The sequence below is a fragment of the Bombina bombina genome, chromosome 2 (assembly GCF_027579735.1).
Source record: "Bombina bombina isolate aBomBom1 chromosome 2, aBomBom1.pri, whole genome shotgun sequence".
Taxonomy (NCBI): domain Eukaryota; kingdom Metazoa; phylum Chordata; class Amphibia; order Anura; family Bombinatoridae; genus Bombina; species Bombina bombina.
This window is the reverse complement of record NC_069500.1, coordinates 560,964,014-560,988,683: the sequence shown is the minus strand read 5'-3', so window position 1 is coordinate 560,988,683 and position 24,670 is coordinate 560,964,014. Positions and strand designations below refer to the sequence as shown.

Sequence of the window (24,670 nt, the reverse complement as noted above, 5' to 3'; positions counted from 1 at the left end):
TGGGCTGGTATCATCAAAGATGAGCTTGTGGGGCCCTTTTTTCGGGTTGAGGATGGAGTCAAGCTCAACTCCCAGTCCTACTGCCAGTTTCTGGAAGACACCTTCTTCAAGCAGTGGTACAGGAAGAAGTCTGCATCCTTCAAGAAAAACATGATTTTCATGCAGGACAATGCTCCATCACACGCGTCCAAGTACTCCACAGCGTGGCTGGCAAGAAAGGGTATAAAAGAAGAAAATCTAATGACATGGCCTCCTTGTTCACCTGATCTGAACCCATTGAGAACCTGTGGTCCATCATCAAATGTGAGATTTACAAGGAGGGAAAACAGTACACCTCTCTGAACAGTGTCTGGGAGGCTGTGGTTGCTGCTGCACGCAATGTTGATGGTGAACAGATCAAAACACTGACAGAATCCATGGATGGCAGGCTTTTGAGTGTCCTTGCAAAGAAAGGTGGCTATATTGGTCACTGATTTGTTTTTGTTTTGTTTTTGAATGTCAGAAATGTATATTTGTGAATGTTGAGATGTTATATTGGTTTCACTGGTAAAAATAAATAATTGAAATGGGTATATATTTGTTTTTTGTTAAGTTCCCGAATAATTATGCACAGTAATAATTATGCACAGTAATAATCCCCCTAAAATAGCTATAACTAAAAACAAACTAAAAACTACTTCCAAAACTATTCAGCTTTGATATTAATGAGTTTTTTTGGGTTCATTGAGAACATGGTTGTTGTTCAATAATAAAATTAATCCTCAAAAATACAACTTGCATAATAATTCTGCACTCCCTGTATATATATATATATATATATATATATATATATATAAAACATGGAAGGGGACTGCACTCTCAGACTGGACTGGGTACACATCCCATGACCCTGCAACATGCTCAGCCCTGGGTCTATAGCACTCTCAGGAAGTCTCCAGAGTCACAGTCAGTTAACCCCAGACAAGCCTGGGTGCAAGGCCCATAGGGAAAATGACAAAATAAATGAATACAACACACAGAGAAAGTCCAGCGCTCACTTACAAGCTCTCAGCTAAGATTAAAAGAAAAACTGGAAGAGTTAGTCATCGCATCTGGCCAAATGGGACATGCCCAGGTACCACATCAAGGTCTCTCCCAAAACCTGGGTCCCTAATACAGCCATACAAATGCAAGCTCTCAATCAAACAAACTGGGAACAAGTCAGGATTCACAGACTTATGTAATCTCCCTAGACATATACAAAAAACGGAAGGGGAATGCACTCTCAGACTGGACTGGGTACACATCCCATGACCCTGCAACATGTTCAGCCCTGGGTGCTATAGCACTCTCAGGAAGCTGCACTGTCCCCAGAGTCACAGGCACTTAACCACAGACAAGCTTGGGTGCAAGGCCCATAGGGAAACTTACAAAATAAATTAATACAACTCACAGAGAAAGTCCAGCACTCGCTTACAAGCTCTCAGCTAAGATTAAAAGCAAAACTGGAAGAGTTAGTTACCTCATCTGGCCAAATGGGACAAGCCCAGGTACCACGTCAAGGTCTCTTCCAAAATGTCTATGTATGTATATGTCTAGGGTGATTACATAAGTCTGTGAACCCTGACTTGTTCCCAGTTTGTTTGATTGAGAGCTTGCATTTGTGTGGCTATATTAGGGACCCAGGTTTTGGAAGAGACCTTGACGTGGTACCTGGGCTTGTCCCATTTGGCCAGATGCGGTAACTAACTCTTCCAGTTTTGCTTTTAATCTTAGCTGAGAGCTTGTAAGCGAGTGCTGGACTTTCTCTATGTGTTATATATATATATATATATATTATACTAAGCAGAGAACTGAGCTAAGTGTTTATGTTTAAAGAACGTTTAAACCCTTTTAAAATATTAATATCTGTTAATTATGTGACTGTTAGTAACTATAGATGAGAAGTTTGTACTGCTAACTTGCATCTTACACGTATCTTATATCTTATATAGGCAGACATGTTTGTGTATAGAATGTAACTATAACTATCCAAACAAATAAATGGGTAGATAAATATGTGATATATGAAGGTTGTATTTTAACCTAAGACAACTAGGCTTGTGCTTATAGGAAGCAGGATTTTTTGAAGGGGTAGCATATTTTGAGGGGTTTTTCTATCAAATTACAGTTTTCCATTGCAATGCTCTCCAAAGGTTTTACTTCTTCATTTTATTACAGATAAATAATTATTGTATTTCTATTTGTACGTCTGACCCCTACATTTGTCATTGGCCTCCGGTTGTAAGAAATATATGAGGCATAGATGAGCCACAACTGTTGTGGGGGAGGGGGCAGGGAGCCTACGGCAGCACAAAATCTACATGCACCGCTGGATATAATAGTATTTAATTCATCCTAGGAAGAGAATGTGCACAAAACAAGAACTTGCACACTATCAACCTCTCACGCTAAGGCCCAATCCAGTCTCTGTGGTATTTTCTAATTATTTTTTTAAAAAAGCTTACAGTTGTGCTCATAAGTTTACATACCCTAGCAGAATTTATGATTTCTTGGCCATTTTTCAGAGAATATGAATGATAGCACAAAAACTTTTCTTTCACTCATTGTCAGGGATTTTAGCATATCAAGTCTGTCACTTTAAATCTCACTCCTCTTACCCTATTTAAGGCCCCTCCTCTCTATACTCATTGCTTGGTAATTTGATTCAGTTGTTCAAGTGACTCCTGCCGAAGAAACCTTGCCCTATCCCTCTGTCTAGTGGGATTTCCTACCTGAGCTTCTTAAACTCTGCTGAGTCCTGCTGTCCTCAGCTCCTCTGTGCCAGTTTACCTCCATCAGCTAACTGCAGCTACTCCGGAACCAAAGATTCAGCTATTGTGTTACTCCAGGTGTGTGTGACGTCCCTCCCGGCATCTCAGCATTCTCTCAGGGCGTGTACCGCGCTCTCTCTCCTTCATGGGTAACGAACTTACCAACAACTGCTGACACGCTGTCCCTGCAATACTACAAAGATTTGGTCTGTATACTTTACTTACCTCTGCCCAGTGGAGGCTCCTCTATAGGAGCACTTGAGCACGTGAACCCCCTGACCTGAACCCCCTGACCTGAACTGACCCCCTGATGAAAAAAAAAATGTAAAAAAAAGAATGAGAAAAATAAATATATTTTTTTTTACATTTTTAAACCTTTTTTTGCAGATAAAATAAAAAAATCTTCCATTCTCCACTTCAGTTTTTACTAAAAAACATTAAAATTGCACTTTTTAATTCTTAATAAGGCTGAAAGTGGAGAGGGCTGTATACTTCTATCTAGACTATCGCACATGCTGAGCAGTGCGATAGACAGAATTATAGGCAAAAGCTCTCTCCACTTTCAGCCTGCATTGAGTGCAGTGCCACCTACAGGCCAGCCCATAGCCTTCTTAAAGAGCACAGCTCTTAGTGTGCGAGAGCCAGCTGTCACGTGACACTCGCACCCTAAGAGCTGTGCCTGTGTGTGTGGGAGGAGGAGCATCTCAGGGAAACACAGCATGGAGATCCAAGATGGTGTCGTTGACAGATTGAGTCAGTAAACTGTGAATGTGACTTATGCGGCAATGCAGCATCAGATTGATCTGGGCTGGGGCAAGGGGGTGACTGCTGCAGCCAGAGTTAAGCCGGTGAGTGATTTTCTTTAGGTCGGCGGGAAGGAAGAGCATGACAAGGTAGGAAGAAGTGTTCATTTAATAATTTTTAAATGTTTGGCCAAGTTTTATTACTGTTAGTAATGTCCTAACCACTGCGTGCAGCTGCTTCTTCTTGTTTGTGATCTAGGCTGTGTCTGCCGAGTGCTTGTTTTCCTGCTCCCCTTTATTGCTGGCTAACGTTACATCTTTACACAGGAACAAGTTTAATTAACTAGTAACTAAACCACCATGCTGCAGCTGCACTCAGAAACTTCCTAACACAGATATGCTTTACATACCGTGCTGACTCTGAGCATGGTATAGAAAGCATATCTGTGTTTAGGAAGTTTCTAAGTGCAGCATGGTGGTTTAGTTACTAGTTAATGTTCCTGTGTAAAGATGTAACGTTAGCCAGCAATAAAAGGGAGCAGGAAAACAAGCACTCGGCAGACACAGCCTGGATCCCTGTAACAACAATACAACGTAGCTGCAGGTAACTGGCCTCCTCCCCCAGTCACCCTTCTGTAGCCTGCCGCACTGTTAGACAGAGGAATCTAAGCTTTATGCTGTGTGAGTTAGCTCTGCTTATCTTGTCAGGCAGCTTTTAGACAGAAGCTAAATCACACAGCATAAAGATTCCTAACTGTGTTTACTATTCAGTGACGGACTCTTCAGAGTAATAAATACCAGGGGGAGGAGGTTGCTTGTGTTAGAGCCCTTTCGGTGAGCTCTTAAGGACATGATAATTACATGTTTGTTTGCATGAGAGCATCAACCTGTGGGTTAAGGTTTTATTATTAAAAAATCTCTCCCCTAATGTAGTGACCTGTTCTTCAGTTTTATAATTATAAATAAAGATTAACTTTATATATTGGGGACTGTGGCCATTCATTTATAGTACTTTATTTTATGATGGTTACACTTGTATTGGTTTCTTACCATTTGTCTTAACAGGATTTAGCTTTATACTATGTCATTGTAGCATAGATGTAGCTGCAGGTAAGTTGCCTCCTCCCCCAGCCCATCTCTGTAGACTATCTGTGTGCTTGCTGTGTAGCTCTGGACAGACACTTCATAGTAATAAATTGCAGGGGGAAGGGATGGGGGGTTGTTTTAGAGCCCTTACTAACTGCCTTCTCAGGATTGTTTAACTATTCATGAACACAATAGTTTTAGGAGATTTAAAGGGACAGGGAACTCAAACATTTTCTTCCATGATTTGGATAGAACATGGAAGAAAATGTTTAGGTTTCAGGTCCCTTTAAATCTCCTAAAACTATTGTGTTCATGAATAGTTAAAAACAACTTTCCAATTTACTTATATTATCAAACTTGCTTCATTCTCTTGTTATCCTTTGCTGAAAGAACAGCATTGCACTACAGACAGCTGAACAAATCTAGTTAGCAAATCACAAAAGAAAAATGTGTGTAGGTACCAATCACCAGCTATCCCCATTAGTGTAAGATATGTGCATATTATAAATACAGTATTCCATTACAAAAGATCTGCATGAAAACTGAATGTTTAAAAAAACATTGAAACTGCATTTTGTTAGTAAAATATGGTTTACACTCCAATGACATACCCTTTGATACGACATTGAAAGGGATAGGAAAAAAATTAAACTTGCGTGATTCAGATACAGCATGCAAATTTAAGTCACTTTTAAAATTTATTTTATTTTCACATGTAGTTTGTTCTCTTGGTATCTTTTGTTGCAAAAATAATATGTACATATCCTACACTACTGGGAGCTGGCTGGTAATTGCTGACTAGACACCTTTGTAGCTTTATCTTTTTGATTGATTGACTAGAAGTGTTCAGCTAGTTGTGCTTTGCTGCTCCTTCTGCAAAGGATACCAAGAGAATGAAGCAAATTTAATTATAGAAGTCAATTGAAAAGTTGTTTAAAAATTGTATCATCTATCTTTTTCTCTCTCTCTCTGTCTCTCTCTCCCTCTCCTTCTCTCTCTATCTCCCTCTCCGTGTGTGTGTGTAGAGAGCCATCTGAGGGGCGGGGCTTTTTCAAGGGGTGTGGTCAGAGGCGGGGCCAAGTGCACCTCCATCTTCATAATTCACCAGCCGCCACTGCCTCTGCCGGATAACTGCTTGACACTCTCATGCTTGCTATCTGATTACCGCTACCTTAAGTGACTGTTTAGCTATCCTCACCTGTAAAGTTACCTTGTCTGCCATACTCATTGCTTATTATTGCCGGATTGCTGCATGACACTGTTACGCTTGCTATCCGTATACCACAACCTTAAGTGACTGTTTTGCTTATTATTACTATGGTTTGCCATATCATCTACTATCTGCATATCCCAGCATAACCATATCAACCTGTCTTTAACACATCAGCTGCTGCCTAATCATACAATAATTATGTCTACAACAACTCCTGGATAAGGCCTTGTTATCTGCCTCAACTAATACATATTGGGGCTTGTGCTTTAGTACAATAACATTGTCTTTATACACACTCATTTCTAACCTCTGCTACTTAAGTGTGCCATTCAAACTGCATTGGGGGTTATTATCTCTGCCTTATATGCTACACTATGGCAGTTTGTGTGTCTGAGAGTGTGTGATTTCTGTATATATTTTATCTGCCTGCTGTGCTTGTGTGGCTCTCCTGCTATATATATATATATATATATATATATATATATATACTACCTTGCTGGAATATCTATCATATTTATCAGTAGATAGTTACCTTTCTATCATATTTATCTGTTGATACATTTCTATCATAATAATCTGGTTGCGTGACAGCTCCGTATTCACTCTGTACCCTACAGTAGTGACCTTCAGTTCAATAAGCATAACTGGATTCCTATAAGTTAGATATGTGTGAATCCAAGGTTTGGTGTGAGGCTGAGTGGTCCTACAATAGAGGATACTAGGTACCAGAACGTTTCCATCACTTGTTCTGACATACAACACATATCATTACATATTACCAAGCCGCCATAGTACCTCTATCCTCTATCATGGAGCTAAGTGAACTTTCTAACAGAGTGGGTTCTCTAGCCCAAAGTATGGATAATATGCTACAGGGCTTAAGGGAGATACAAAATGAGAACGAGAACATTAGGAAATGTATTAATCAGCATTTGGCAAATAAACCTCCTACACCAGAGACCACACCTGAGCCTGTGGTAAGCCCCCCTGAAAAATTCTCTGGGGATAGATCTATGTTTAGAGACTTTATAAATTCCTGCACTCTTATGTTTACTTTGAAACCAAAGTCTTATCCTACTGATAGAATACGTGTTATGACTGTAATTTCCTTTTTACGTGGAGAGGCTAGATCCTGGGCTAACGCCTTCTTCATAACAAGCAGAATACTGCTGAGACTGCTTTAAGATCTTTACGCCAAGGGAAAAGGATGGTAGAAGAATACATAACGGACTTCAAAAGGTGGGCCCCTGACACCTTGTGGAACAATCCGGCCATGAGGAATCAATTTCGCTTGGGTCTGAGTGATTCATTAAAAGATGAGCTTGCCAGAGGTATAATTCCAGATGACCTCAAGGCTCTAATGAGTTTGTGTATTGGTATTGACCGAAGACTCAGGGAACGGAAGTTTGAGAAGTCCACAGCAGACAACACATCTAGGAAATACACTCTGTATCATTCCAACCTTCCTTCCCATTCTACTAGGAACACAGACGAACCCATGGATGTTGCTGTGATCAGAGGGCCACTTAAGGCCGAAGAGAAAGCTAGACGCAAACTGATGAATTTGTGTCTGTATTGTGCTGAAAAGGATCATGGCGTGAGGGATTGCCCATCTCTCCTTCATCAAAAGAAGGGTAAGAGATCATGTAATAGTCACACAGTGAATCTGGTTGACAATAGTTCACCCCATTTATCAATCCCTCTTTCATTACAGTGGGATCACCAGAAGACAGACGTACAGGCCGTAATTGACTCTGGAGCATCTGGGAATTTCATAGATTTAGTTTTTGTTGTTAAGCACAAAATACCACTAATAAAGAAGAGTGTTGCACTAGCCATCCGTTTGGTTGACAGTTCCTTCTTTAGTTCAGGTCCTATTTCACATCACACTGTTCCACTTACTGTTACCTCAGCTTCTGGGCATAAAGAACTAATGTCTTTTGATGTCCTGCCAAGTTCTGTCTACCCTATGATACTTGGTATTCAGTGGTTGTCTAAACATAATCCCACTATCTCCTGGACAGAAGCGACAGTAGTTTTTGATTCTCAGTTTTGTAAGCAATCTTGTACTTACTCTCATACACTTTGTCATGTAACTGTAGACACACTACCTGATTGTTATAGGGAATATGCAGATGTTTTTGATAAAGCTGAGGCAGCCACACTTCCACCACACAGAAGTTATGATTGCCCTATAGATCTCATCCCTAATTGTTCCATTCCTTATGGTCACATATATCCTTTATGTCAGCCAGAATTGGCTCACCTTAAGGAATATTTAGATGAAAGTCTGAAAAAAGGGTTCATACGACCATCTACCTCTTCAGCGGGCGCTGCCATGTTTTTTGTAAAAAACAAGGACGGCAGTTTACGCCCCATTATAGATTATAGACAACTGAACAAATGCATTAAGAAAAACAGATACCCCCTGCCTCTCATTCCTGAACTAATTGAACGCTTGCAGGGTGCCACCATCTACACCAAGCTCGATCTTAGAGGCGCTTACAATTTGATCAGGATGAGAGCAGGGGATGAATGGTTAACGGCTTTCCGTACACGTTACGGACTCTACGAATATACAGTGATGCCGTTCGGGCTATGTAATGCCCCAGCCACCTTCCAGTGCTTCATAAACGATGTGTTCCATGACCTATTGGATGTCTGTATAGTTATCTATTTGCATGACATTCTCGTATATTCTGACACTTATGAAAACCATCTATCACACGTAAAACAAGTCTTATCTCGATTAAGGCATCATCATCTCTATGCCAAGTTGGAGAAATGTATATTTAACACCAACACCATATCCTTTTTGGGTTATTGTATCTCCCCCACTGGGATTACCATGGAAACCAGTAAAGTAGAAGCCATACTTAGATGGCCTGTACCCAGTTGCAAAAAAGATGTCCAGAGATTCCTTGGTTTTGCGAATTTTTATAAAAAATTCATTAAAGATTTTTCACACATTGTCAGACCTCTAACCAGCCTAACTAGAAAACATATCAAGTTTTCATGGGATAGAAAAGCTGAAGATTCTTTCACTACCCTTAAGAACAGATTTACTTCAGCCCCTATACTCCAATTCCCAGATCCCAGTTGTCATTTTACGCTTGAGGTTGATGCTTCTGAATATGCAATTGGGGCTGTCCTGTCCCAGAGGGTCTCCCAAAAAGAGCCTTTGCACCCAGTCTCATTTTATTCTCGTGTCATGAGTTCAGCTGAAATTAACTATGGCATTGGAGATAAAGAATTGCTTGCCATCAAATCCGCATTGGAGTTCTGGAGGCATATTTTAGAAGGTACAAAATACCCGATTACTATCTATACCGACCATCGTAACTTGGAGTACTTGAAGACAAATAAGACCTTGACTTCTCTCCAAGTCCGTTGGAGCCTTTTCTTTTCACGTTTTGATTACGTGATCACTTATCGTCCAGGCTCAAAGAATTTCAAGGCTGATACTCTCTCCCGTATACCTCCTAAACCACAAAATCATCTGACTCCTGGCACTGTGATACCTGCAGATAGGATTATCTGCTTAACAAACGACTTCTTAGAAACACTAAAGCTTCAACAGAAGGAGGATTCCTTAACAAGACACCTCAACTTAGAAAAACACTCTGATGAGTTGTACTACCATGATAACCAACTTTATGTATCATTGGCTCTCAGGAATCAGGTATTGGCAGCAGCCCATGATTCAACATTAGCAGGTCATCCTGGGGTACATAGGACTCTTCATATTCTTTCAAGGAATTATTGGTGGCCCAAAATGACTGATACAGTCAGTCAATATATTCAAACTTGTTTACTTTGCACCACTAAAAAACATCAACATAAACGTCCTTATGGTTATCTTCTATCTCTCCCCATACCTGAAAGACCATGGGCGGATATTGCCATGGACTATATTGTTGATCTTCCACCTTCTGCAAACTTTAATACTATATTAGTAGTGGTTGATCTATTTTCTAAAATGGCCCATTTCTTGCCGCATAGAGGTCTACCCACAGCTTCTGAAACAGCTACCCTCTTTATAGATCATGTTGTTAAACTACATGGTTTACCGAATTCCATTACTACAGACAGAGGATCACAGTTTACCTCCAGGTTTTGGAATCATCTATGTCAATCTCTCAACATCTCTAGAAGACTAAGTACTGCTTTTCACCCCCAAACCAACGGGCAGACTGAGAGAACAAATCAAGCTTTGGAGCAGTATCTCCGTTGTTATTGTTCCCTAGAACAAGACAATTTGCATTCACTCCTGTCTACTGCTGAATTTGCTCATAACAACATGTTCAACTCCTCCACTAAGATTACTCCATTTTTTCTTAACTACGGGTTCCACCCTTCTTATGATATTCAGAGTTCTAATAACTCACCCATACCTATTGTTAATGACAAGGTCAACACTCTGTCCAAAGGCTTCGCCAGTGAAAAACAAATACTACATGATGCTCAAGCTGCACAAAAACGTCATTATGATCTATGACGTTCCAAACCTCCTGAATATAGGGTGGGCGACAAGCTTTGGTTGAGCACTAAAAATTTAAGATTACAGGTACCATCCAAGAAACTTGCTTCTTTTTATTTGGGTCCTTTTGAGATTAAGAAGGTTGTTAATGTTAATGCAGTTATGCTCCTGCTGCCTTCTTCCATGAGAATACATCCAACGTTTCACGTCTCACTTCTAAAACCCTATGGTTCCATTAGGGCTACACCCACAATGGGTGCGTCTCAAACTCATGTGGCAGATGAGATGGAGTATGAGATTGAGTCCATCCAGGATTCGCGATACTTCCGAAACCACCTCCAGTATCTGGTCAGTTGGAAGGGATATGGTCCTGAAGAGGATTCTTGGGAGCCTGCTACGAATGTCACGGCTCCACGTCTCCTGTCCTTATTCCATCGGAGGAATCCCCACCGTCCAGGCCCTTGATCCGCTGAGCGGCTCCTTGAGGGGGGTGTTCTGTCAGGGATTTTAGCATATCAAGTCTTTCACTTTAAATCTCACTCCTCTTACCCTATTTAAGGCCCCTCCTCTCTATACTCATTGCTTGGTAATTTGATTCAGTTGTTCAAGTGACTCCTGCCGAAGAAACCTTGCCCTATCCCTCTGTCTAGTGGGATTTCCTACCTGAGCTTCTTAAACTCTGCTGAGTCCTGCTGTCCTCAGCTCCTCTGTGCCAGTTTACCTCCATCAGCTAACTGCAGCTACTCCGGAACCAAAGATTCAGCTATTGTGTTACTCCGGGTGTGTGTGACGTCACACCCGGCATCTCAGCATTCTCTCAGCGCGTGTACCGCGCTCTCTCTCCTTCATGGGTAACGAACTTACCAACAACTGCTGACACGCTGTCCCTGCAATACTACAAAGATTTGGTCTGTATACTTTATTTACCTCTGCCAGATAACTGCTTGACACTCTCACGCTTGCTATCTGATTACCGCTACCTTAAGTGACTGTTTAGCTATCCTCACCTGTAAAGTTTCCTTGTCTGCCATACTGATTGCTTATTATTGCCGGATTACTGCATGACACTGTTACGCTTGCTATCCGTATACCACAACCTTAAGTGACTGTTTTGCTTATTATTACTATGGTTTGCCATATCATCTACTATCTGCATATCCCAGCATAACCATATCAACCTGTCTTTAACACTTCAGCTGCTGCCTAATCATACAGTAATTATGTCTACAACAACTCCTGGATAAGGCCTTGTTATCTGCCTCAACTAATACATATTGGGGCTTGTGCTTTAGTACAATAACATTGTCTTTATACACACTCATTTCTAACCTCTGCTACTTAAGTGTGCCATTCAAACTGCATTGGGGGTTATTATCTCTGCCTTATATGCTACACTATGGCAGTTTGTGTGTCTGAGAGTGTGTGATTTCTGTATATATTTTATCTGCCTGCTGTGCTTGTGCGGCTCTCCTGCTATATATATATATATATATATATATATACTACCTTGCTGGAATATCTATCATATTTATCAGTAGATACCTTTCTATCATATTTATCTGTTGATACATTTCTATCATAATAATCTGGTTGCGTGACAGCTCTGTATTCATTCTGTACCCTACAGTAGTGACCCTCAGTTCAATGAGCATAACTGGATTCCTATAAGTTAGATCTGTTTGAATCCAAGGTTTGGTGTGAGGCTGAGTGGTCCTACAATAGAGGATACTAGGTACCAGAACGTTTCCATCACTTGTTTTGACATACAACACATATCATTACACTCATGGTTAGTGTTTGGCTGAAGCCATTTATTATCAATCAACTGTGTTTAATCTTTTTAAATCATAATGACAACAGAAACTACCCAAATGACCCTGATCAAAAGTTTACATACCCTGGTGATTTTGGCCTGATAACATGCACACAAGTTGACGCAAAGGGGTTTGAATGGCTATTAAAGGTAACCATCCTCGCCTGTGATCTGTTTGCTTGTAATTAGTGTGTGTGTATAAAAGGTCAATGAGTTTCTGGAATCCTGACAGAACCTTGCATCTTTCATCCAGTGCTGCACTGACGATTATGGATTCTGAGTCATGGGGAAAGAAAAATAATTGTCAAAGGATATGTAGGAAAAAGGTAGTTGAACTGTATAAAACAGGAAAGGGATATAAAAATATATCCAAGGAATTGAGAATACAAATCAGCAGTGTTCAAACTCTAATCAAGAAGTGGAAAATGGGGCGTTCTGTTTTATAACATAATGATATTGAGGTCAGGAGACTGAGATGGCTACTCAAGAACCTTCACTTTATTCTGCTGTAGCCAATGACAGGTCGACTTGGCCTTGTGTTTAGGATCATTTGCATGTTGGAATGTCCAAGTACATCCCATGCGCAGCTTGCATTCATCTTGCCATCAATTCTGACCAAATTCTCTTTGCCTTTGTAGCTCACACATCCCCAAAACATCAGCAATCCACTTCCGTGTTTCACAATAGGAATGGTGTACCTTTAATCATAGGCCTTGTTGACTCCTCTCCAAATGTAGTGTTTATGGTTGTGGCCAAAAAGCTCAATTTTGATCTCATCACTCCAAATGACTTTGTGCCAGAAGGTTTGAGGCTTGTCTCTGTGCTGTTTGGTGTATTGTAAGCGGGATACTTTGTGGCATTTGCATAGTAATGGCTTTCTTTTGGCGACTCAACCATGCAGCCCATCTTTCTTCAAGTGCCTCCTTATTGTGCATCTTGAAACAGCCATACCACATGTCCTGTATTTCACCTGAAGTTATTTGTGGGTTTTTCTTTGCATCCTGAACAATTTTCCTGGCAGTTGTGGCTGAAATTTTAGTTGGTCTACCTGACCGTGGTTTGGTTTCAACAGAACCCCTCATTTTCCACTTCTTTATTAGAGTTTGAACACTGCTGATTTGCATTCTCAATTCCTTGGATATCTTTTTATATCCCTTTCCTGTTTTATACAGTTCAACTACCTTTTCCCGCAGACCCTTTGACAATTCTTTTGCTTTCCCCATTACTCAGAATCCAGAATCGTCAGTACAGCACTGGATGAAAGATGCAAGGTTCTGTCAGGAGTCCAGAAACTCATTGACCTTTTATACACAAACACTAATTACAAGAAAACAGATTACAGGTGAGGATGGTTACCTTTAATAGCCATTCTAACCCCTTTGTGTCAACTTGTGTGCATGTTATCAGCCCAAAATCACCAGGGTATGTAAACTTTTGATCAGGGTCATGTGGGTAGTTTCTGTTGTCATTATGATTTAAAAAGAGTAAACACAGTTTATTGATAATAAATGGCTTCAGCCAAACACTAACCATGAGTGAAAGAAAAGTTTTTGTGTTATCATTCATATTCTCTGAAAAATAGCCAAGAAATCATAAATTCTGCCAGGGTATGTAAACTTATGAGCACAACTGTATCTAATGTTTTTTTCTACAGATTCATCATCAGTTCTGAGTTAATGTGTGTAGATAAGTTAGTTGACAAGCTGCACTGCAGGATCACAATAAAACCCTATCACCTAGATTACGAGTTGTGCGTTTGTGTTTTAATGCTGACATTTTTTTAATTTCAGCATTAAAACAGCACCGCAACCATTACAAGTCTTGTCTGTATATGTGTACCGCAAGACTCTTAGCCTGTAACGCAACGTCAGTACCACACTTGTAAAAATTACGTTTTTTTCATGGGATTCCCATAGCGCTGCCATTACGAGTTTTGCGGTGAGGCTAAAAAACCTGCGTTACAGCCTAAAACGACAAGATCCGTACCGCCATCTAAAAGCAGTAGTTATGAGTTTTACGCTGCAAAACTTTTACATAAAACTCATAACTAAACTGCTACAAAGTACACTAAACACCCATAAACTACCTATTAACCCCTAAACCGAGGCCCTCCCGCATCTCAAACACTATATTAAACTTATCAACCCCTAATCTTCCACTCCCAACATCGCTGCCACTAAAAATAATAATTAACCCCTATTCCGCCGCTCCCCTTCATCGCTGCCACTATAGTAAAGTTATTAACCCCTAAACCGCCTCCCTCCCACATCGCAAACACTATTTAAATATTATTAACCCCTAACCTGCCGTCCGCCCACATTGCCCGCACTGTACTAAAGTTATTAAGCCCTACACCGCCGCCATTATAATAAACCTATTAACCCCTAAACCGCAAAACCCCACAACGAAATATACTAAAGTAAACTATTAACCCCTAAACCGAAAGCCCCCTACATCGCAATAAACTAAATTAAACTAGTAACCCCTAAACCAAACGCCCCCCTAACTTTATATTAAAATTACAATTTCCCTATCTTAAATTAACCCCTTAACGACCAACGACGTATGGGGTACGTCCTGCAAAAAAATGCAGTTAATGACCAAGGACGTACCCCGTACGTCGTTGGTCTTTGAAAGCAGTGGAAGCGATCCTGATCACTTCCAACTGCTTTCATGTTATAGCAGTGATGCCTCGATATTGAGGCATCCTGCTATAACATTTTTTAGCCGTCCGATGAAGAGAGAGCCACCCTGTGGCCCTCTCTGCATCGGCCATAAAATGGCCATGTTCGTTGGTGGGTGGGAGCTGATCCAGGGAGGCGGGTGGGCGGCCATCGGTGGGGAAGGGGGGCGAGATTGAGTGCGCGCGCGTGCGCGCGCTTGCACGTGAGCGGGTGCGCGCGCGTGCACGTGAGCGGGTGCGCGCGCGCGGGCGGGAACCCTACACTATGGAACAAATGTTAAGTGGTACACGGTGGGAGAGAGGGTGGGAACATTACAAATTAACTTGTAATTTAACGATCTGGGAGGGTGGGAGGTTGGGGGTTGAGGGGGGGCAGCTACACTACAGAAAATAGAATTTTTAAAATAATAAAATATTATAAAAAACATATTTGATTTCAAACTGGGTACTGGCAGACAGCTGCCAGTACCCAATATGGCGCATAATAAGGCCGAGAGGGGGGTTAGAGAGCTGTTTGGGGGGGATCAGGGAGGTTGGGGGCTAAGGGGGATCCTACAGAGCAGAATTATCTTTTTTTTTTTTTTTAAATCCCCAAAAAACTCTTATTTTAGTACTGGCAGACTTACTGCCAGTACTTAAGATGGCGGGGACAATTGTGGGGTGGGGGAGGGAAGAGAGCTGTTTGGGATCAGGGGGTGTGATGTGTCATGTGGGAGGTTGATACCTACACTAAAGCTAAAATTAACCCTGCAAGCTCCCTACAAACTCCCTAATTAACCCCTTCAATGCTGGGCATTATACACGTGTGGTGCGCAACGGTATTTAGCTGCCTTCTAATTACCAAAAAGCAAAGCCAAAGCCATATATGTCTGCTATTTCTGAACAAAGGGGATCCCAGAGAAGCTTTTACAACCATTTATGCCATAATTGCACAAGCTGTTTGTAAATAATTTCAGTGAGAAACCTAAAGTTTGTGAAACAATTTGTGAAAAAGTCAACAATTTTTTTTATTTGATCGCATTTGGTAGTGAAATGGTGGCATGAAATATACAAAATGGGCCTAGATCAATACTTTGGGATGTCTTCTAAAAAAAAATATATGCATGTCAAGGGATATTCAGGGATTCCTGAAAGATATCAGTGTCCCAATGTAACTAGCGCTAATTTTGAAAAAAAGTGGTTTGGAAATAGCAAAGTGCTACTTGTATTTATGGCCCTATAACTTGCAAAAAAAAGCAAAGAACATGTAAACATTGGGTATTTCTAAACTCAGGACAAAATTTAGAAACTATTTAGCATGGGTGTTTTTTGGTGGTTGTAGATGTGTAACAGATTTTGGGGGTCAAAGTTAGAAAAAGTGTGTTTTTTTTTTCCATTTTACCTCATATTTATAAAAAAAAATTATAGTAAATTATAAGATATGATGAATATAATGAGATCTTAGAAAGTCCATTAATGTTGAAAAAACGTATATAATATGTGGTGGGTACAGTAAATGAGTAAGAGGAAAATTACAGCTAAACACAAACGCTGGCTGAAATGTTAAAATAGCCTTGGTCCCAAATGGACAGAAAATGGAAAAGTGCTGTTGGTCCTTAAAGGGTTAAATGAAAAACTTACCTGTCAAATTAAAAGAACTAAGTTTAAACGACAATTAAACTAATATAATTATTAAACTAAAATTGGAACCACATTTAAATAAACTAAATTACACATTAAAAAATCCGTAACACTACTCTAAAATTACAAAGTATCTATTACCAAAAATATAAAAAAGACTAAAGTTACAAAAAATAACAAACACTAAATTACGAAAAATAACAAACTAAATTATCCAAAATAAAAAAGAATTACACCTAATCTAATAGCCCTATTAAAATAAAAAGCCCACCCAAAATATAAAAACTCTAGCCTACAATAAACTACCAATATCCCTTAAAAAGGGCCTTTTGTAGGCATTGACCTAAGTTAAACAGCTTCTTTTTCCTGTAAAAAAAAAAAAATACAAAGACCGCCCAACAGTAAAACCCACCACCCAACCAACCTCCCAAAATAAAAAAAAAAAACTAACTCTAACAAAAAAAAAACCTTTTAGTTTTATTATAAAAAATACTTTCCTGACTTTAATCTAAACACTGATTTCTCCTGCTAAGTTGCCTATATTTATTGTAGAATGTTGCACCAGGGTTCTGTTTATGTCCTTACAAAATGGATATTTATTATATTGAAAACTGGGAGTGTATCAGTAGGTTATAGAGTGAGAGAATTTCACCTCTTACCTTACATCCTGCCCTGTCTTACTCCATACCTGAAAGAATAAAAGTTATGGCCTTGCAGATATCTTCATGACTATTAGAATAGGAATCATTTTATTATTTTGATAATTTGTTTGTTATTTTGTGGATTTTTTTTTTCATTTTGGGGTGGGTTTATATTCTTAGATTAGGGCTTGGGCAGCAAAAGAGCTAAATGCCCTTTTAAGGGCAATGCCCATACATATGCCCTTTTCAGGGCAATGTGTAGATTAGGTTTTTACTTTATTTTTATTTTGTGGGTTTGGAGGGGTGGGGGTTTGTATAACTGTTAGGGGGTTTTTGTTTTGTAGCAAAAGAGCTGTTAACTTTAGGGCAATGCCCTACAAAAGGGCCATTTTAAGGACCCCCAAAAGCTATTTAAAGGGTCCTTGTAGTTTATTATAGATTAGGGTATTTTTTTATTTTGGGGTGTTTTTTTTTAAGGGTATTAGAATAGGAATCATTTTATTGTTTATGGATTATTTAGTTTGTTATTTTTTGTAATGGTAGTTTTTTTTGTTTTTTTTAATGTTAGTGTTTGTTATTTTTTATCTAATGTTAGGTTTTAGTGTAAGGCAGGTTAGGTTTTATTTCTCAGGTAAGTTTGTATTTATTTTAAACTAGGTATTAGTAAATAGTTAATAACTATTTACTAACTAGTCTACCTAGTTAAAATAAATACAAACTTACCTGTGAAATAAAAAATAAAAACCTAAGCTAGTACAATATAACTATTAGTTTTATTTTACAGGTAAGTATGTATTTAGTTTTAAATAGGTATTATTTAGTTAATAATTGTAAGTTTAATTTAGCTCTATTTTAATTGTGTTAAAGTTAAGGGGTGTTAGGGTTACGTTTAGGGATAGGGTTAGGCTTAGGGTTACGTTAGGGTTAGGTTTAGGGGTATAATATAATTTAATTCAGGTTTTTGCAATGTGGGGGGGCTGGGCGGTTTAGGGGTTATAGGTTTATTTAGTGGGGAGTGATGTGGGAGGGCCAGAGGTTTAGTGGTTAGTAGCTTTATTTAGTTGCAAAGCGATGTCAGGGAGCGGCGGAATAGGGGTTAATAGATTTATTAATAGTGTGAGCGATGTTGGGGTGCAGGGGAATAGGGGAATATGGGTTTAATAATTTAGTATAGTGGCGGCGATATCGGGAGCTGCAGATTAGGAGTAAATAGCTTTATTAAGGTGGCAGCAATATCAGGGGAGGCAGATTAGGGGGTTAATAACATTATGTATGTGGCGGTGATGTCGGGGGCGGCAGATTAGGGGCTTAACAGCGCTTGTTTTTTGTGCGGTATGGATCTTAAAAACCCCATACTCGAACGCACAAGCTCGGGTTTTTTTAAAACTTGTAATGGCTGCGCTATAGGGGGTTAAATAATGCAACTTTTGTTGCATTCATTAATTTCCCTATAGCGCTCATAACTCGTAATCCTAGCTGTTTGTTAGTACAGCTGTTTTTTTTTTTAAATGAGGCCATTTAAAGCCAATAGAAAACTTGGTTTCACATGGTTTTCTAATAATTTTTGAAACAAATAAAATCCATTGGATATTTTGCTAGTGATATTCCAATTTGTCACAAAACGTTTTGAGCCAGATTGTGAAAGATGTTTTGGAATTATCTAGTTCAGCAGCCTCATTCCATTAGTTGGCCTCACAATCTATTTTAGCTTTTTAATGGGGGTTTTTATTATTAGTTTTAATAAAAAAAAAGTTACAAACAGGAGTCATATTTTCTAAATAATATATGTATCTTTAAAATTTTTTTTGTGATTGCAATTACCTGAAATGACATCTCTTAAATTAATTTAAATATTTACCACACAATGATATGGTAAATGGAGAGTCACATGTCACAGGGACATGATATTCCCAAATGTTTTCTTTACCATCTTAAAGAGAACTTTTAAAAGTGTATTTCAGTTTTTGGAAAATTGGTGTTTCTATGCTGCATTTACCAGCTTGTTCTGTTGGGATTGTCCTATTAGCCAGTGAGAAGTCCCAGTGACTAAGTACCACACAATTAGCCACTTTCTATTAGTTTCCTCTTACACTTAAAGGGATAATAAACCGATTATTTTTTCATTTATGATTCAAATAGAGCATGCAATTTTGAAGCAACTTTCTAATTTTACTCAATTTTTTAATCGTTCTCTTGTTATCTTTATATGAAAAAGAAGGCATCTCTAAGCTAAGGAGCCAGACAATTTTTTGGTTCGGGAACACAGGACAGCACTTGTTTATTGGTGGGGGCATTTAGCCACCAATCAGCAAGCACAACCAAGGTTGTGAACCAAAAACGGTCCGGCTTCTAAACTTACATTCTTGCTTTTCAAATAAAGATAGCAAGAGAAATGAAGAAAATTTGATAAAAGGAGTAAATTAGAAAAATTGCTTACAATTCTGCTCTATCTGAAAATTTGGTTCAGTGTCCTTATTAAACAGCTTTTACTTACCTTTTTCAAGCAAAACATTATTTAACATGTTTAACTGCTGCTGTTTCATAAGACAGCAATAGCCAATATTTGAATCAATTAGTCACTGTCTGTGCCTCCCTTTTATACTGCTGCGTATATTTTACTTTCTCCTATGCATGAGAAAACTCAAATAAAAATCTACACAAATCTTGTAGTTTTTTTTTTGCCTGTTCTGGATTTATTGTAGATATTTTATTTTAATATTTTGTTTTCTTAATTTAAGACCTGAAGTCATATATATATATAAATAGACAAACTACATGAAATGTGTTTAAATTACATTTTCAGGCATTTTGTCTTCCTCTTTGCCATCTTATATCAGTAAAGCAAATACAAACATCTTCAGTTTACCATAGTATGTTGGCGCCACCTACAGGAGACTTTGACCTCTAACACTATTTTTAGTGATTCATTGCAAATAAGGTCACAGAAGCAGATCTGTAATAATGGTTTTCTCAGTCTTTAATACTGCCATTTTTTCTTTTGCATTGTTTGGTAGTTTGGTAGTACAGAGCGGCACATCAGACTGTCTACTCTATATATTTTGCTGCGGCCAATTAAACAGAGATATAAGTAAGACTCCTTCACTGATACAGCAATCACTGTGCAGCAGGATTATGTAGGTAAGTCAGGGTTCTGAATTACATAGAATTTACTCCAGCTTCTCTGGGGGCATTGTTTTTTTTTTTAGATTTAAAGGGTCTACTCAGAATTGTTATTGTTTAAAAAGATAGATAATCCCTTTTTTCCCATTCCCCAGTTTTGAATAACCAATACAGTTATACATTTATTTAGGACACATACACACACAAATATTTAGACACATAAACACACACATACAACTATTTAGACATATACACACTTATAAACAAATATTTAGATACATACACACACACACAAATATTTAGACATATATATATATATATATATATATATATATATATATACATAAATATACATACATACATACAGTATATATATATATATATATATAATATATATTATATATATATATATATATACATACATACATACATACATACATACATACACACAAACATACAAATATTTAGACATGTATACACATACACATACAAATATTTGGACACATACTCACACACACATACAAATATTTAGACACATACACACACACACAATACAGATATTTGAGACTTGTATACACATACACACACAAATACAAATATTTAGACACATCCCAACACACACATATAAAAATTTAGATACACACATACAAATATTTAGATACATGCACATAGAAATATTTAGACACACACAAATATTTGTGTGTGTGTCACACACACACACACACAAATATTTTGACACATACACACAATTTAGATACACACATACACACACACAAATATTTAGACACATACACAAAAAATTAGATACACATACACACACAAATATTTTATACACATACACACATACATACAAATATTTAGACATGTATACACATACCAATATTTAGACACATACACATATAAATATTTAGATAAATATACACACACGCACACATACAAATATTTAGACACATGCATACTCACAAACGTACAAACAAACATACAGATATTTAGATACACACACACACACACATATTTAGACACATCCCAACACACACATACAAACATTTAGACACATACAAATATTTAGACACCCTACACACACACAGACATGCATATAAATATTTAGACACATACAAATATTTAGACAAATCACACAAGCATACAAATATTAGATACATAACACACACATACAAATATTTAGATACATAAACACACACACATACAAATAATTAGACACACACATAAATATTTAGACACATACAAACACACATACAAATATTTAGACCAGGGATCTCAAAGTACCCGGCCCGAGGGCCATTTCCGACCCACGAACCGGTTACAATGCCGCCCACCACTGATACCCCATAACTGAGAGCTGTGGGCTGATTAATGTAACACCAGGGGTGGGAGGAGCTGCAGCTCCAGGTCCATGCCCCCTAGATAAAACCCCTGAGTGTTTAGCATACGAAAATTGGCGCCATAGCTGTTTGTGGGTGTGGCAGCAGAGGAGCAAAGTGAGCGAGTGACGTAGAGGAGTGTTTTTGCCAGGAGCTTGTGTTTGGCCTGGACTCTGGAGCGAGCAGTTATAAGAGGACCCAGAACTTCACTGGGGGAGTGTGGTGTCACTCAGTGAGACTGTGGGACAAACTGAGCCTGAGCAGGGCAGCAGCAGAGACGGTCAGGAGCAGCAGCAGAGGTGGACAAGCAAGGGTGCTTAGAGTGAGGTATGTGCCAAGTACAGCTGCCTTATAGTGATTTGATTGTGTGTGTGTATGTAAAATGTCTATCTAAGAGAGGGGCTGTATAGCTTGCTTTATTGTTTAAAATACTGTGCCATGCCATAATGTGGTGTGTGGGTCTGTGTGTGTGTGTGTGGGTATGTGTGTGGTGTGGGTCTGTGTGTGTGTGTGGGTCTGTGTGTGTGTGTGGGTCTGTGTGTGTGGGGGGGGTCTGTGTGTGTGTGGGGGGGGGGGTCTGTGTGTGGGGGGTGGGTCTGTGGTGTGTGTGGGTCTGTGTGTGTGTGTGTATGGGTCTGTGTGTGTGGGGGGGTCTGTGTGTGTGTGTGTGTGGGAGGGGTCCGTGTGTGTGTGTGTGTGGGTCTGTGTGTGTGTGTGTGCGGGGGTCTGTGTGTTGTGTGGGTCTGTTTGTGTGTGTGGGTCTGTGTATGTGTGGGTCTGTTTGTGGGTGTGGGTGTGGGTCTTTGTGTGTGTGGGTCTGGGTCTGTGGGGGATGGATCTTTTGGGGTGTATGGGTGGGTCTGGGTGTGTATGGGGTCTGTGTAGGGGTCTGGGATGTGTGTATGTGTGTGGGTGGGGTCTGGGTGGGTGTGGGTCTTGTGGGGTGTGTGTGGGGGGGGGGGGGTTGGGTGTGTGTGTAATGGTTACATATATGTATATAGTTCAATTTTGTTTGAAATTTGGAAACGGCCCCCATTGGAGTAGATAACGTGACCAGTGGCCCCAAGGTGAGTTGAGTTTGAGACCCCTGATTTAGACACACACACACACACAAATATTTAGACACATACACACATACATACAAATATGTAGATACACACACAAACACACACAAACACACACACACACACACACACATATATATATATATATGTACATGCACACATTCATACAAATATTTAGACATACATACAAATATTTAGACACATATACACACACACAAATATGTAGACACATCCATACAAATATTTAGAAACATACACATTGACACATATATATATATATATATATATATATACACACACACACACACACACACACACACAAAATATATATGACCAGATTACAAGTGGAGCAGTATTTAATGCTCCCTCACGAGCACTAACTCCGCTAGAAGTAAGCTTTTTTTCACGCGTCGATTAGTGCTCGTATTACAAGTTGAAAGTAAACAGTTTTCTCATGGGCGCTAACCCAATAACGTATTCCCCATGGAAGTCAGTGGAGCAGAAAAAAGTGAGAAAAAAATCTAACAACCCACTCGCGAGCAAACCAGATCTCATATTCCCAAATGTGCTAACCCGACATGAAAATATGAATATTTTCACATTCCAATGTTCTTCACATATAAGAATATGTTCTCTTTATTCATAAATACATATTTCTATATATGGTATTTTGGTACATTATATATCTATATCTATATACATGACTATATATATATATATGGCAATTCTTTTTCTTTCTCCATGACTCAGAATCCAGAATTGTTAGTACAGCACTGGATGAAAGATGCAAGGGTCTATCAGGAGTCCAGAAACTCATTGACCTTTTATGCACACACACTAATTACAAGCAAACAGATCACAGGTGAGGATGGTTACCTTTAATAGCCATTCAAACCCCTTTGTGTCAACTTGTGTGCATGTTATCAGGCCAAAATCACCAGGGTATGTAAACTTTTGATCAGGGTACTTTGGGTAGTTTCTGTTGTCATTATGATTTAAAAAGAACAAACACAGTTGATGGATAATAAATGGCTTCAGCCAAACACTAACCATGAGTAAAAGAAACGTTTTTGTGTATCATTCATATTCTCTGAAAAATGGCCAAGAAATCATAAATTCTGCCAGGGTATGTAAACTTATGAGCACAACTGTATATACATACATACACATTTTTAATATGTATATGCATCTCTATGTTAAGCCTTTTGCCTTCCTTTTTTCTAACACCTGAGTCTACATCATGTCTATAAATTTGACATGAGTCTACATCGCATCTATAAATTTGTAAAAGAATATTATATAATAGAATCAAATGCCTTATGGTTGTGTTGATATTGGGAACCTACTAGATGGGAACTATAGTGGCAAAACATATAGCTTGACTAGATGGAATGGGGAGATAGAGAACATAACCTCTTAGAGATAGAGAGACACATTTTCTACAACCCTATTTTTAAACACTAGACATCGACTACATATCAGGTGCTTAGGACGTAGATAGGTTATGGTTAAGGTTACTCTGTTTATACTGTTCGTTGAGATACTCAATATAGTTGGGCTATTTCAAAACCCAAAGAGGACTTAAGACCCAAATTTTTGGCTCCATTTTATAAGCCGATTGAACATTAAGAATAAATTAGCAGATCATCCAGACGCTCGATACAGCGAACAGCTGTTATATAGTAAACATATACATATCCAATAGTTGGTTAGAATTGACATGATGTCATAGCCAATCATGATCGAGCAATTATGGCAAAAGCCTAAACTCGATCATGATTGGGGAAAGCCGATACAACATACGACTGTCAAACACATGGGCTTCAAAAAGGTAAATAAACACATATCCAACAGCTGTTAAAGCAGATATGATGTAATAACGTATCCCAATGTGCAGTTACTGTAACAATTAATACCTTGAATAGGAATCGTATGCAGGAACGCATTATCCAACTTAAACATACAAAATTCCTGAAAACACATTTTGATACCCAGAAGATTACAAATGGGAAAGGTTTTAATCGAGTAGGACACTG

At 38.8% G+C, this 24,670-nt stretch overlaps 1 protein-coding gene across 1 annotated transcript in view; it reads right to left on the bottom strand.

The window, feature by feature from the left end:
• Positions 1-24,670, bottom strand: part of LOC128649261 (fructose-1,6-bisphosphatase isozyme 2-like) — a 101,168-nt gene that overhangs the window by 41,698 nt on the left and 34,800 nt on the right.